The sequence below is a fragment of the Panicum virgatum genome, chromosome 8K (assembly GCF_016808335.1).
Source record: "Panicum virgatum strain AP13 chromosome 8K, P.virgatum_v5, whole genome shotgun sequence".
NCBI classification, from domain to species: domain Eukaryota; kingdom Viridiplantae; phylum Streptophyta; class Magnoliopsida; order Poales; family Poaceae; genus Panicum; species Panicum virgatum.
In genome coordinates, this window is record NC_053143.1 from 10,271,072 (window position 1) to 10,284,423 (window position 13,352).

Below are 13,352 nucleotides of genomic sequence, written 5' to 3' on the forward strand. Positions count from 1 at the left end.
ATCCAATTATACATTCTTAAAAGTTAATGTAACCCCTTTATCTGAATCTAAACTATATAATTATAACAAAATATTAAAAATGCACCAATATATCATTTATGTTATTGTTTATATAAAATACTCCCCATGATATGTGTCACCATGTATTCATATATGATGGAAGAGACAAGAATACCAATTCACAAACAAATAGTTCAATTAAATATATATCAAACATATATGGTGTGATGCAAAATGAAATCTATTACAACTAGATAATAATAAATATATATTTATAGTAAGTATTAGAATATTTAATAGAAGAAAGAGGGCGTGGGATAGAAAATTATAATTATTAGCTGTAAGTTTTACTTTTATATTAGTTGTAATTAGCTAGTGCGGGAGCATGGCACTGCTAAAAAAACTCACACTAGTACCGGGCGGGAACCCCCGGTTAGTACCGGTTTCCCGCCCGGTACCGCTCCTCCGCGGGTAACTTTGTTTACCTTGCATGTACCAATTGAAAGTGACTTGCAACCAATTAAAAGTCTTTAAACAAAGAGCACTTGGTACACCAAGGTTAGGCAGATGTATGAGCACGTAGCTTATGAACTTAGATATGAGCATTTAAGTTCAATAGAGCATGGCTCAATATGCATGAAAGCACAATTTATCTAATCACTCTTATAGAGTTGTTTGTTCATATTAATCGTGAATAATATTCTCTTAGAGTGTTACCTCCATGTGAGACTACAAAAGATAACATTGGAAACATGTTAGTCTCAAAATCACAAGACATAGAGTGAGCCCCCCCTAAATATGTGCATTTAGTGTTTGAATCACCAAGCAAATGTATGCACATAGATTTTGACACAATTGGGAGGTTTACCCTATAGCTTGTGTTCATGGTACACAGATGAAATACATGCCTCATGAAGTTCATGTACCATGAAGGGTGATTTTGTGTAGCTTTTTACACACTTATCAAACCATGTAGGTTGCTCATGGGTTAGAATCATGACACAAGCAACCCACCATATATAACACTAGGAGATGCAAAGTATGCAAATATCCTAGCAAAAGCAATGGAGATACATGATGCTTGAATTTAAATCTAGCTACCATTACCTTATGGGGGACTTGGACAACAAATGTCCAAGTTGTGAGCTTAGCTTGTTTTGGCTTGAACCTTCACTTCAACTTGTAAGCTAAGCCTCCAAATCCCCCGAAGCCAATCTTGGGTTTCAAGTCTCCTTTGGAACCCACACCATTTGAGGCCCCTTCATATTGGTGATGATGTCCTTGGGCACCCAAATGGAGTGGTTCCAACTCCTTTCCTTCTTTCCAACCTTGTGAGCAACCACCTTGCCATTGGTCTTCTTTTTTATTACATAGGAGGTGCTATTGCTTTTGTTCCTCCCTTTTGGGCTTGGTGTAGATGAGAGAACTCTTGATTGTGAGCCTCTTTTTGTTCTTCTCATCCGGAAGCTTCTTCCTTGGTTGAGGACTGTTGACGCTCCTTAGCGCCCCCGATTTGTATACCGCAAGCGCACGGTTCGTGTAGCTTTTCCCTCAGAGTATTCCCCCAAGGTTTATCAATCCACGGAACCAAAGATACAAGAAACAATCTACTAACATAGAGATTTCTTTGTGTTGAGGTAGTGTAAAACGAATCTAATCTATTAAAACGACAAACACCGAACGTAGCAAGAGAAAGTTAGAGATAACCAATCTAGATCACCTAGATCATGCATATGTTGTAGTTCCAGCTAGATGAAGTGAAGTAAGGTAGATGTGAATCTCAATGAAAAGCTTCTTTAAACCCAAAATCTCCAATCCGATCCCTCGATACTCCGCCTACTCAGTGGGAACGGCCTGTCACGACGCACCCCCTTTGAACGAAATACCCTGAAGCAAGTCGAACCCCCTTTGGTAGTTCCGCCATGAATCTCTAGCCTCCATGACTACAAGATCATGTTAAGAGATCTATCTCGATAATAGATCTAAGATGAAGCGAACCCAAAGAAAAGAACGAAATCGAAAGAGAGAACATGGTCGCTAAAAATTCGGAATCACAAATAACTTCACCATGAATGATTGTACATCACAAGATCACAACCGGGGCCCTATCTTGATCTTGATGATCCTAGCTCCAGAACTCCGACGTGGTCTTCCTTGCAAGGTTCCCATGTCGGCTAGGGAAGCCCCTAGACAACTAGCACGACCCTCGGCTCTCTGAGAGGTGTCCCTCTATCTTCTCTGCTCTTTGGTGTCGTCTCCCCAATTGATCTCTGCGTGAACCTTGGGGTGGGGTCTTTAAATAGCCACAGGAAACCCTAGTTCGAAGGGGAAGCCGAAACACCCTAAAAAGGGCCTGGGCCGGCCAGCTCAATGGGCCTAGGACGGCCGGCCTAGCCCATTCCCTCGCCGCCTCGCGTCCTCCTTTCTCCCCAAGTCTTCTGGAGTCTTCTGCAGTTTATGCCTTTCACGATTGCACCCCGTGGGACGTCGCTATCTTCGAGATTTATTCGAGGGAAAGGATAGGACGGAGAATCCTTCCTTAAATCTCTCTTTGCTTTGCTTAGCCCTGAATTATCTCGATCTTATCTTGTGGGCTTTGTCCTTTGGGCTTCATTGCAGGGTGGATGTGCATGAACGGGCTTCTAATCGTCATGGCCTTAGGTCCTTTGTTCGGGCTTTGGCCTTCGTCTTTCTTCGTGTCATCGCGTGATCGTGTGCCTTGTCATTTCATGCTCCAAAATTTGTCAAAAACCTGCAAAAACGAAGTACCTCCAAAATATTTGTGCAAATCCGAAAACGACCAATAATTGGGCAGAGGTTAGGATGGTTAGTGATTTTGATATTAAATTCATGCCATTATCAAAGTTAAACAGGGGATAAAATGGATACTTAAGGAGCACCAACATTCCCCCCTTGCTTAAACCTTGCTCGTCCTCGAGTAAGTCTTTGATAAAAATCAGCGCTGCCTTTCAGTGTCCAATCCCTGCACTTGATCATACACGAGAAAACACAATGCTCACAAAATATTTTGCAGTTAATAGTTCAAGTTGTAACCAGCTTTTTCAATGTGGAAGGTAGATACAACTTAAATGCTTCCCCACAATTATTAAGCACATGTTATCAAAATTAAACAAGTCTCAGAATTAAGAATGTAAGTTCCATAAGTAATGCTAAACCAAGATCAATAATTTAAACCTCATTGCAATTTGCTCATGGAAACTCTCAGCTCATCTTGTCTCTCAAACTTGCTAGAACTTTCTCCTTTCTTTCTCTCATATGTATGTGTGAGGCTTTGTCTGGAGCTCTGGAAAGGTTAGTCCTAACAAAAGATGTTATAATCAAGATATTATCAAAACAAGAAATACTTCTCATGGGTTTACCGAGACTCGTCAAAAAGACCATTGGAAAATAGTTTCTTTGTGGAGAGGGAGAGAATGGAACACACACTTTAGATGGTGGACATGTGCAAATGGCAATGGTTGATCCCAAGGCACAACTGAAGTCCTTGTTATCGGATTGCATATGGTTGGAATAATTGAGTATAGAATAATCTTCAAAGTACTTGGAGTTTAATGAAACTAAAGGAACCGAGGAGCTTTTCATCATCATTTTTTCTTTCCTCTTTTTTTTTCTTTCTTTTCTTTCTTTCTTTTTGCTCCTCAGAACCGTTGGCAACACAATGCACTTACTTCACCTCCCCCCATGCTTGAACGTTTGCTTGTCCTCAAGCAATGAAGTGATTATAATCCGATGGAGTGAGTGCACAAAACTCTTATCAATTCTCTGGACTCAACTTTGGAATTCAATGGGGCATCTCCTCGTAAAAGATTGAAGCTAACAAAGGAGGAAAAAGGGCAGGCCGGCCGGCCTAGGGGTGTTGGGCCGGCTGGCCTACTGCCTGTAGGCCTCCACTTCTTCTGATTTTTCTGCTGCGAACTCTTTGATGCTTTCCAAGCTTATGTTTTACTGAATTTTTCTCTTGATTCCACTATTTTGCCGCCGAAATAATAATATATACTCAATATATAGGTTGTGGTCAAGGAGGTGTTTCACAAAAAGATGTTTTTGGTTAAGGGTGGATATCCAGCGAATTTTGCGATGTTCCCGGTGTGGAAACTCACAATGCATGGATAGAATGGCTAGCAAAAGAGAGGTACACAAAAATACGGAATGGTCAGCTTCTTAGTCTCGTACCAAAGAAGATAAATCTTGAATTGATTCACTTGAAAATAAACCTTGCTCTATGGTTTGTCATGATATAACATTTAGGATTTTTAAAAGGGTAAAGCAATTGCAAAAGGTATTATTGACAAGGTTAGCTCAAAATTAAATCCAAATTAAATTTTCCTTGACAAGCTTAAGTAAGAGAGCAAGAATAAAAAGATATGGGTCTTAATTTATCATAACCTCCACAATTGAACTAGCCGGCATTTATTTAATTTTTCAGATCATGTTAGAGAGAGCATTAGTTCAATCATGCATAAACCAATCACAAGAAAGTAGACAAAGCGGCAACGATCATCATATTTTAACATGGCACAAACTTTCTATCATCATCGCTAACCATAGCATTAAAGCGTGGGTGATGCATTTATTTATCATGGTGATGAAAATAAAAGAAAGCAAATTGCACACATGCTGAAAATAAATAAAACAGAAAATTGCTACGCACACACAAGCTTGCACACATGCTGAAAATAAATGAAAAGAAATAGAAAAATCCAAACCACACGTGCGAGCATTTTATTCATGGTCTTGTCGTCGATCACTCTTCTTGATTGCCTCTTGCGTTGTATCCTTGGTCATAATATTGTTGAAATGCTCCTCCATCAAATTGTTCCGGTGGCGCTAGGCCTAGAAGTCCCATTTGATATGCAATTCCCGCGGTTCTATCTTCTAGTTGGCTTGTGTGCCTCCGGATGGCGTCTATGTCTTCCATGTTTCTCCTTGCATAGGCACCCTTGATTCTCATTCCTTGTTCCGGTTGAGGGAGGTCAAAAAATTGTGCTCCAAATGACGGGTCGGGCATCTCTCCTTGGTATGACGGGGGTGGGTAGCCATAGTTGCTAAATGGTGGGGGCGCCGGGTACACCGATGGAGGTGCCGCCACACCATGCCCCCATGCTTGATCTTGGTTTCCTTCCCATTGACTCGTCCATCCTTGCGGGTGTCCGTGTCCACTTGATGCACCTTGAAATTCATTCCTCCAATAAGCAGAACTTGGTGGTGGAAGCTTCACTTCTAAATTTTCTTGTTGTGCCGACGCCGATGTTCCTTCAATCAACCTTCCTCTTTTTGATTTCTTCACCTTTGCTCCAATATTTTCAACTCGCCAATCGGTTCTTCCTCTTGCAAATAATTTGAGCCTTTGATCGGGGAGGGAAATATCCATCTTGGAAATAGTGAATCCCTTCTTTTCATCTCCTCCGATATAATGTCCTTGCCTCAAATGTTCAATTCCTATATCTCTTCCCGGGACATAATATTTTTGGATCACCGCTAACCTCGGATTCATGGCTCGGGCTATTAGTGTGAGATAACACCCCGAACCAACTTCTCCCATGCTGGATGATGCTTCACAAATCCACCTTTCAACCATGATGTAGGTGGGATCAATCACTTGCTTCTTCACCAATGCTGCATACATCCAATTTAATTATTGGTCGGTGACCTTTGATTCTCTCATCCTCCCGAGAATTCTTTTGCTCAACCAAGAGTGGAATATTTGGGGGATCACATTACTTATATTCTTCCTTTGGCGGTTGACATCTTTTGCTATCTTTGTCCAAAACTCATCGAGCTCTCCATCTTCAACTTGCACCATTTCATATGCATTACTTTTGAACCTGAGCAAACTCCCTATTTGTCCATAGGTGATGACTTTTTCTTCATTCTTGAGCCGAAATTTCAGACATGACACTTCTTCATCATCCACCACTTTCGTTGTTTTTTCTAGTGTCATGAACATCTCCAAAGCCACTTCTTCTTGCATGTCTACCGTAACACCGTCGGAAAATAACTTCCAACCGATGTTCTCCAAGAGCTGGTAAATATCATGATGGAATCCCAACTTCTCCAATGCTTCATCATCAAAATCATAATTTACCCGCAGCCTTCCCTTCATGAACTTGAGCCTTTCTTCTTCTTCCTTCGACAAGATAATAAACCCATATTCTGAATTCTTGGGCTTGTATGGCGGTGGTGCGGATGACCTTGTCGAACGCCGTGGAGGAGGTGGCATCCCTTCGGTGAATCTCATGGAGGAGCTTCTTGGGTCTCTCATCCCACCAAGGAGCAACATGTCGCTCCTCGGTGCGGGGTTATCCTCCTCCATGCTCCGTGGAGACTCGGAGACCGAGTGCCTCCGCGAAGAACTTGGCGATGCATCGGATGTTGATGAACGCGTCCTTCTCCTCCCGGCGATGAACTTCATGAGGCCACTCATGGTGACTCCTTGCTGCACACACTCAAAAACAAACACCCCGGGGGTTTCTTGCCGGTGGGAGAACAATATATCGAAGAGTGGAGCAAACTAGGATTTGTGGTGAATTTTTTGAGATTTTTGGAGTTGAATTTGGTGGATGAATTTTTTCAGGGCTCTAACTTGTGTTTCTGGGTGAAGAACTTGAAGAACATAAGCAAGGAACTGAGTGAGGAGTGTACCTATCAAAGGAGTGCACCAGACGACTTAAAAAGACTCCAGGCCGGCCGGCCTAGGGGTTTCCTGGCTCTCCTCCACTTCAATTTTCTCTGGTGGCTTCCTGGTGCAATTATTTGTTTCTGTCCAGTACATCTTTTGTGCTTTGCACCGTCCAAATCCCGTGAACCACTCATTCCTTGTCTTTGATGTCCACTTGCAACATTATTTCTCCACTTTGTGTCATTCATCTTGTCCCATGCTTCATCATTAATCACATGGTGCCATCTTTGCTGAAAATCTCATGTTCTTCCCATGCATGGCTGCTCCCTCCTTTGAATTATTTGCATGTGGTGGTAGGTAGAGAGCACAATTCCTTCCCATGAACTCACTTTGATCAATAGGTGTTAATCAAGCACATAAACCCTCTCTAATTCATGCTTAGATGTTGAATCCTCCTCTAACTTTGAAATTTCAGAATTAACTCAAAGCATGCAATGAGCTTGAATGAATAATCAGAGGGGAATCAAAACATCTTTACATTTGTAAGTCGAAAAATATTTTCCGACTACATTAATTTTGGTTGCATTGGAACCGTTCACTTTCATGAATTGATAGCGAACAATCTCGAATTCAACCGTGGGTCTTGGGTTTAGGTTCTAATTTTTGTCAAAATGAGAGAGAGATTTTTGAAAATAAATAAAGCTAGGGAAATTCTAGTCCTATGATAATAAAACTGAAAATTCTCTCTATGTTTGAGCGAACCTACGCATCAGGGATTTAGATAATATAAACAAAGCGCGGCTCTACTCGTGTCTTTTTATCTCAACTTGGTCCGGCCGTCATGGAGAGGACGGTCGCCAAAAATAGGTACGTAATTTTGGATGTGGCTTTCTCAAGAAGAGGGAAATAAATCTTAGGATGGCTCATGTCATTGGTTTAAAATAAGAAACAACATCGAAATGACTGAGCGAATAAAAATCCAAATCGAATTGTTTGACCGAACGACCAATTATTCAAAAGTTTGTCATGTTCTTGCATAGCAAAATTCTCGACTCACTTACCCAAATCTCTCGCGGGTTGTCCTCCCGGCAGCTTATTCTTGACTCGACGAATGGGTTGAACTCTTGTCAGCTTTATTCTTGACTCGATGAATGGGTTGCCTCCCGCAAAGCGCTTCGTTTATAGTCTATAGCTAGACTTTCTTCTTCTTCATTTCGGACCAACGCTCGGTGATGGTGCTGCAGTCTTGGGTACCCACTTCCGCACAACCCTTTGTGCAGGTTTGTCTTCTAGGTTAGTCATCTTTTTGGTCTTCACAGGCGGGCTTTTAGCTTTTATATTGACGGGTGCAGCAATCTTCTTTGTCGCGATGGATGCGACGACTTCTATCTCCCTCTTCGCTTCCTTCTCGTTCGGCTCCTCTTCTTTGACACGGCGGTGAGGCGGAACATATTTGACATTGATCATGTTGCATACCTCGAAGCGTGGACGAAACTTGAACTCGCTTGTGGTGCCATTGATGTCGAACTTGATCTCCCCCTTGCCAACGTCGATGTTCGCCCTTGCGGTCTTGAGGAAAGGCCTACCAAGGATGAGAGGTGCTTTGCTTCCTTCTCCCATATCGAGAATCACAAAGTCAACGGGAACTGAGTGTTCTCCAATCTTCACGAGTACGTCTTCGGCGATTCCCAAAGGATAGCAAACGGAATTGTCCGCTAACTCTAGGCACATGGCGGTGGGTTCCGGCTCCGGTAAGCTTAGCTTCTCGAACACGTTCTTTGGTATGACGCTCACACTTGCGCCGAGATCACAAAGTGCTCTTTCGAACATAAGAGATCCAATGGAACACGGGATGGTAGAACATTCGGGGTCCCTCTTCTTCTCAGGAGCTTCATTAGCGATTGCCGCGCTACACTCCTCGGTTAGCTTGATGGTACTTGGCGGTATCTCGCGCTTATTTCCCACGATTTCTTTGAAGTAGCGAGAATATGTTGGAACTTGTAGAGCGTCCAAGAGCGGCATATTGATGCTCAACCTGCATACCATGTCAACAAATTTGTTGAATTGCTCATCTTCATGTTTACCTTTGCGGTATCGTGGTCTTGGCGGTAGAATCTTGGTGTCTATATTATCTAGCTCAAACTCTGGCTCCTCGGTGACTATCTCTGGCGTAGGAGTAGCCGCCTTCTCCTTGATGATGGTCTCCACTTCAACTCTTGGTTAAGGCTTCCTTGCTCCCGCCGCATGTTCGGGTTCTTCGGTCTCCTTTCCCGAGCGAGTTTGAATTGCCTTTGCCGTCTTCGGACTTTGAGGTTGCCCGGGCAATTTCCCTTCGTTGCTAGATAAGCGTCCGGCGAGCTGGGCTGCTTGCGTCTCTAGCATCTTCATCGTGTTGTGTATTTGAAGGTTAGAGCTTCCGACCTCCGTCACCTTGCCATCAATGTTCTCCAAGATCTTGTCCATAGCCTTGAACTTGGTGACGGTGTCCTTGTTGATATTGCCTTGCTCCTCCATGAACTCCTTCAATTGTATACGAAGAGGCACCGAGTTTTGAATGGAAGAGCTTGTATTAAATTGAGGTCTACCTTGCCCATAGCGGAAGTTGGGTTGCGGGATCCATTCTCCCTTCTTCATGTAGTCGAGCATCTTGGCTTCCTCCGGACAATTCTTTTGGACATGGCCGTACTCTCCACATTCTTCACATGTAGACCTTGCTTCGGCCGCCTTCAAATCAATAGCTTGGGATTCTCTCTTTTCTACTTCCATCTTCTCCAACCTTCTCATGAGCGAGTCGATCTTCCCTTCTAACACTTCTTCACGTTCCACTTGCAATACACTCTTCGCGGCGCCCACGGCTTGGAGTAGTTGTAGGCGCCCCGATGATGCCCATGCATCATTGTCCGCCACCTTCTTGAATAGCTTGAAAACTTTAGTCGGCGTGAGCTCAATGATCGAACCTCCGGGTGATGCATCAATAATTCCCCTTGATGCAGTAGTAAGGCCTTGATAGAACTTATGGACCACATCATCCCTTGAAAACTTGTGATGAGGTACGGCGCGGATGTAGTCGTTGAAGCGCTCATAGGCTTCCGCAATAGTCTCCGTCGGGGCATGCGCGAATGTAGCAATCTTGTTGCGTAAAACTTGGGTCTTGCCCGGCGAGTAGAACTCCTTCATGAACTCCTTCATCAAAGTCTCCCATTGCAGCACTCTCCCTAGTAGAGAGAACGGAAAGAGCCTCGCTCTTATTTGATTTTGAGTCATCCCTTGCATGTAGAAGGTGCGGCATAGTTGGAGGAATGCTTGAAGATGTAGATTAGCGTCTTCTTTTCCAGTGAAGGGCGAGCTTTGCACCATCGTTATGATTGAAGTCTTGATCTCGAACGGAACTCCGATGTTGTTGAGGTTTTGGATCGGCAAGTCCCGAACGTCCGGAGTACATAGCTCTCCGATCGTACGCTCCTACTCCGGTAGCGCCATCCCTTGGTGAAGTGGCGCCTCCTTTGGACTTGTTGGTGGAGTCGTTTGAGGTGAAGATGATGAACCGGCGACTTCTTCTTTTGGATCTACTAGTTCCAACTTCCTTCGTGCTTCGCGTCTCCTCTGCCTGTAAATTTTTTCTGGATCATCCACAAAATTTTCGGGTTTGTTGGAGAGGCTCCCGTCCATCTCCTGTTAGGGGTTAGTGAAAAGAAAAATATATACGAAGATCTAAAAGATGAATATGCAAGATCTTAAACATAAAAGAAAAAATAAAACAAAATAAAGCAAACTCTAGATTAGATTGATTTTCGTGGAATAGATCCGTTTTCATTTTTTTATAGTTAGCACAAAAAATAAGAGATCTAAAAAGGTCAAAAAGAAAAATAAAGATTTATGAATGCAAGTAAGATTGGATCTTAAATCGATGGTTCCCCGGCAACGGCGCCAGAAAAGCTTGTTGACGCTCCTTAGCGCCCCCGATTTGTATACCGCAAGCGCACGATTCGTGTAGTTTTTCCCTCAGAGTATTCTCTCAAGGTTTATCAATCCACGGAACCAAAGATACAAGAAACAATCTACTAACATAGAGATTTCTTTGTGTTGAGGTGGTGTAAAATGAATCTAATCTACTAAAAACGACAAACACCAAAGGTAACAAGAGAAAGTTAGAGATAACCAATCTAGATCACCTAGATCATGCATATGTTGTAGTTCCAGCTAGATGAAGTGAAGTAAGGTAGATGTGAATCTCAATGAAAATCCTCTTTAAAATCAAAATCTCCAATCCGATCCCTCGATACTCCGCCTACTCAGTGGGAACGGCCTGTCACGACGCACCCCCTTTGAACGAAATACCCTAAAGCAAGTCGAACCCCCTTTGGTAGTTCTGCCATGAACCTCTAGCCTCCATGACTACAAGATCATGCTAAGAGATCTATCTCGATAATAGATCTAAGATGAACGAAATCGAAAGAGAGAACATGGTCGCTAAAAATTCGGAATTGCAAATAACTTCACCATGAATGATTGTACATCACAAGATCACAACCGGGGCCCTACCTTGATCTTGATGATCCTAGCTCCAGAACTCCGACGTCGTCTTCCTTGCAAGGTTCCCACGTCGGCTAGGGAAGCCCCTAGACAACTAGCACGACCCTCGGCTCTCCGAGAGGTGTCCCTCTATCTTCTCTATTCCTTGGCGTCGTCTCCCCAATTGATCTCTCCGTGAACCTTGGGGAGGGGTCTTTAAATAGCCTCAGGAAACCCTAGTTCGAAGGGGAAGCCGAAACACCCTGAAAAGGGCCTGGGCCAGCCGGCTGGCCTAGCCCATTCCCTCGCCGCCTCGCGTCCTCCTTTCTCCCCAAGTCTTCTGGAGTCTTCTGCAGTTTATGCCTTTCACGATTGCACCCCGTGGGACGTCGCTATCTTCGAGATTTATTCGAGGGAAAGGATAGGACGGAGAATCCTTCCTTAAATCTCTCTTTGCTTTGCTTAGCCCGGAATTATCTCGATCTTATCTTGTGGGCTTTGTCCTTTGGGCTTCATTGGAGGGTGGATGTGCATGAACGGGCTTCTAATCGTCATGGCCTTTGGTCCTTTGTTCGGGCTTTGGCCTTCGTCTTTCTTCGTGTCATCGCGTGATCGTGGGCCTCGTCATTTCATGCTCCAAAATTGGTCAAAAACTTGTAAAAACGAAGTACCTCCAAAATATTTGTGCAAATGCGAAAACAACCAATAATTGGGCTGAGGTTAGGATGGTTAGTGATTTTGATATTAAATTCATGCCATTATCAAAGTTAAACAGGGGATAAAATGGATACTTAATGAGCGCCAACAAGGACACTTGTTGGACTTGTAGCCTTCTTTGTGGCACTTTGAGCAAATCACGGTGGACTCCTTCTCAAGCTTCTTCACCATGTCTTCACGGTTATCTTGAGAAGATTGGACATTGCTCTCTATGCCTTTGTCCTTTAATCTATACAAGTCCTTCATGAGCCTTTCCACTTCTTGCTTGAGCTCATCATTCTCCTTGGCAATGAGATCATCACATGATTCTACGATGACAATCTCATAGCATTTCTCATTGCAAGGGTTAGAGCAAGATTCATCAATTAAATCAATGCATGAAGTTGAAGCATCTAGCCTAGAGATTGGAATTGCACAATGGATAGTTTGCTCCATTTTCAAAGAGTCATTAGCATCATTAATGCTCTTAAATTTTAATTTGAGCTCTTCATGCTCCTTACTAAGCAATTTGAATTTGCACAACAAATTTTCATAATTTGTAGCAAGAGAAGCATTTAGATCATTGAGTGCATTAAGGTTTTTAATTTCTTTAGCTTGTCTTTTCATGACTCTTTGTTGCTCATGGATTAGATCAAGAAGATCTTCAAAAGAAGGAGTATCGGAGTCATCATCACTTACATTGCTAACCATACCTTCGGCCATGTTGCACGTGTTGAATGATGATGAAACTTCCTTGTTGGTGCGGGTGATGTTGCTCTTGATAGACTCATCACTTGAGCTTGCGCTTGGCTCTTCATCACCACCCACCCATTCTTGAAGAAAAACACAAGGTTCATCCTTGGACTTTTTCTTCTTCTTTTCCTTCTTCTTCTTCTTGTGCTTTCTCTCAACCTTTTGGGGACAATTAGAAGGTGAAATATTTAACCCTTCCCCGTAGAATTGTGAAGACATTTCTAAGGGATTCATCCCTTCCCCAAAGAGCTAACTCACTAGGCGGCGAAGCCTACTGATCTAATGAGCTAGTAAATACAAATTTGCCAATGGAATTGGCTTTCTTTGTGAGAGAAGTGAGTCCCGGCTCTGATACCAATTCAAAGCGATTGGGTGCTCTAGCCTAAGAGGGGGAGGGGGTGAATTAGGCACTATTAAAACCTTAACCTATGACTCCAACTAGTTTACACAAAACTTAAACTAATACAAGCTATCTAGATGTGCAACTATGGTTCACCTTAGTGTGTAACCCTCACCCCAAAAGAGTTTTGCAACCTATAGCCAATCCTAGCAAAATACTACACTAAGAAAGTAAAGGCACACAAGTTGCAATATGAAATGCGGAAGCTTAAAGAGAGGGATGAGAGGAAGCAAACTCTTGACACGAGGATATATCACGTGGTTCGGTTTGCCACAAAGGCGCCCCTACGTCCATATTGTTGAAGCACTCACGAAGAGTATCGCTTCCCGGTAATCAAGTCTCTTCCGTGAA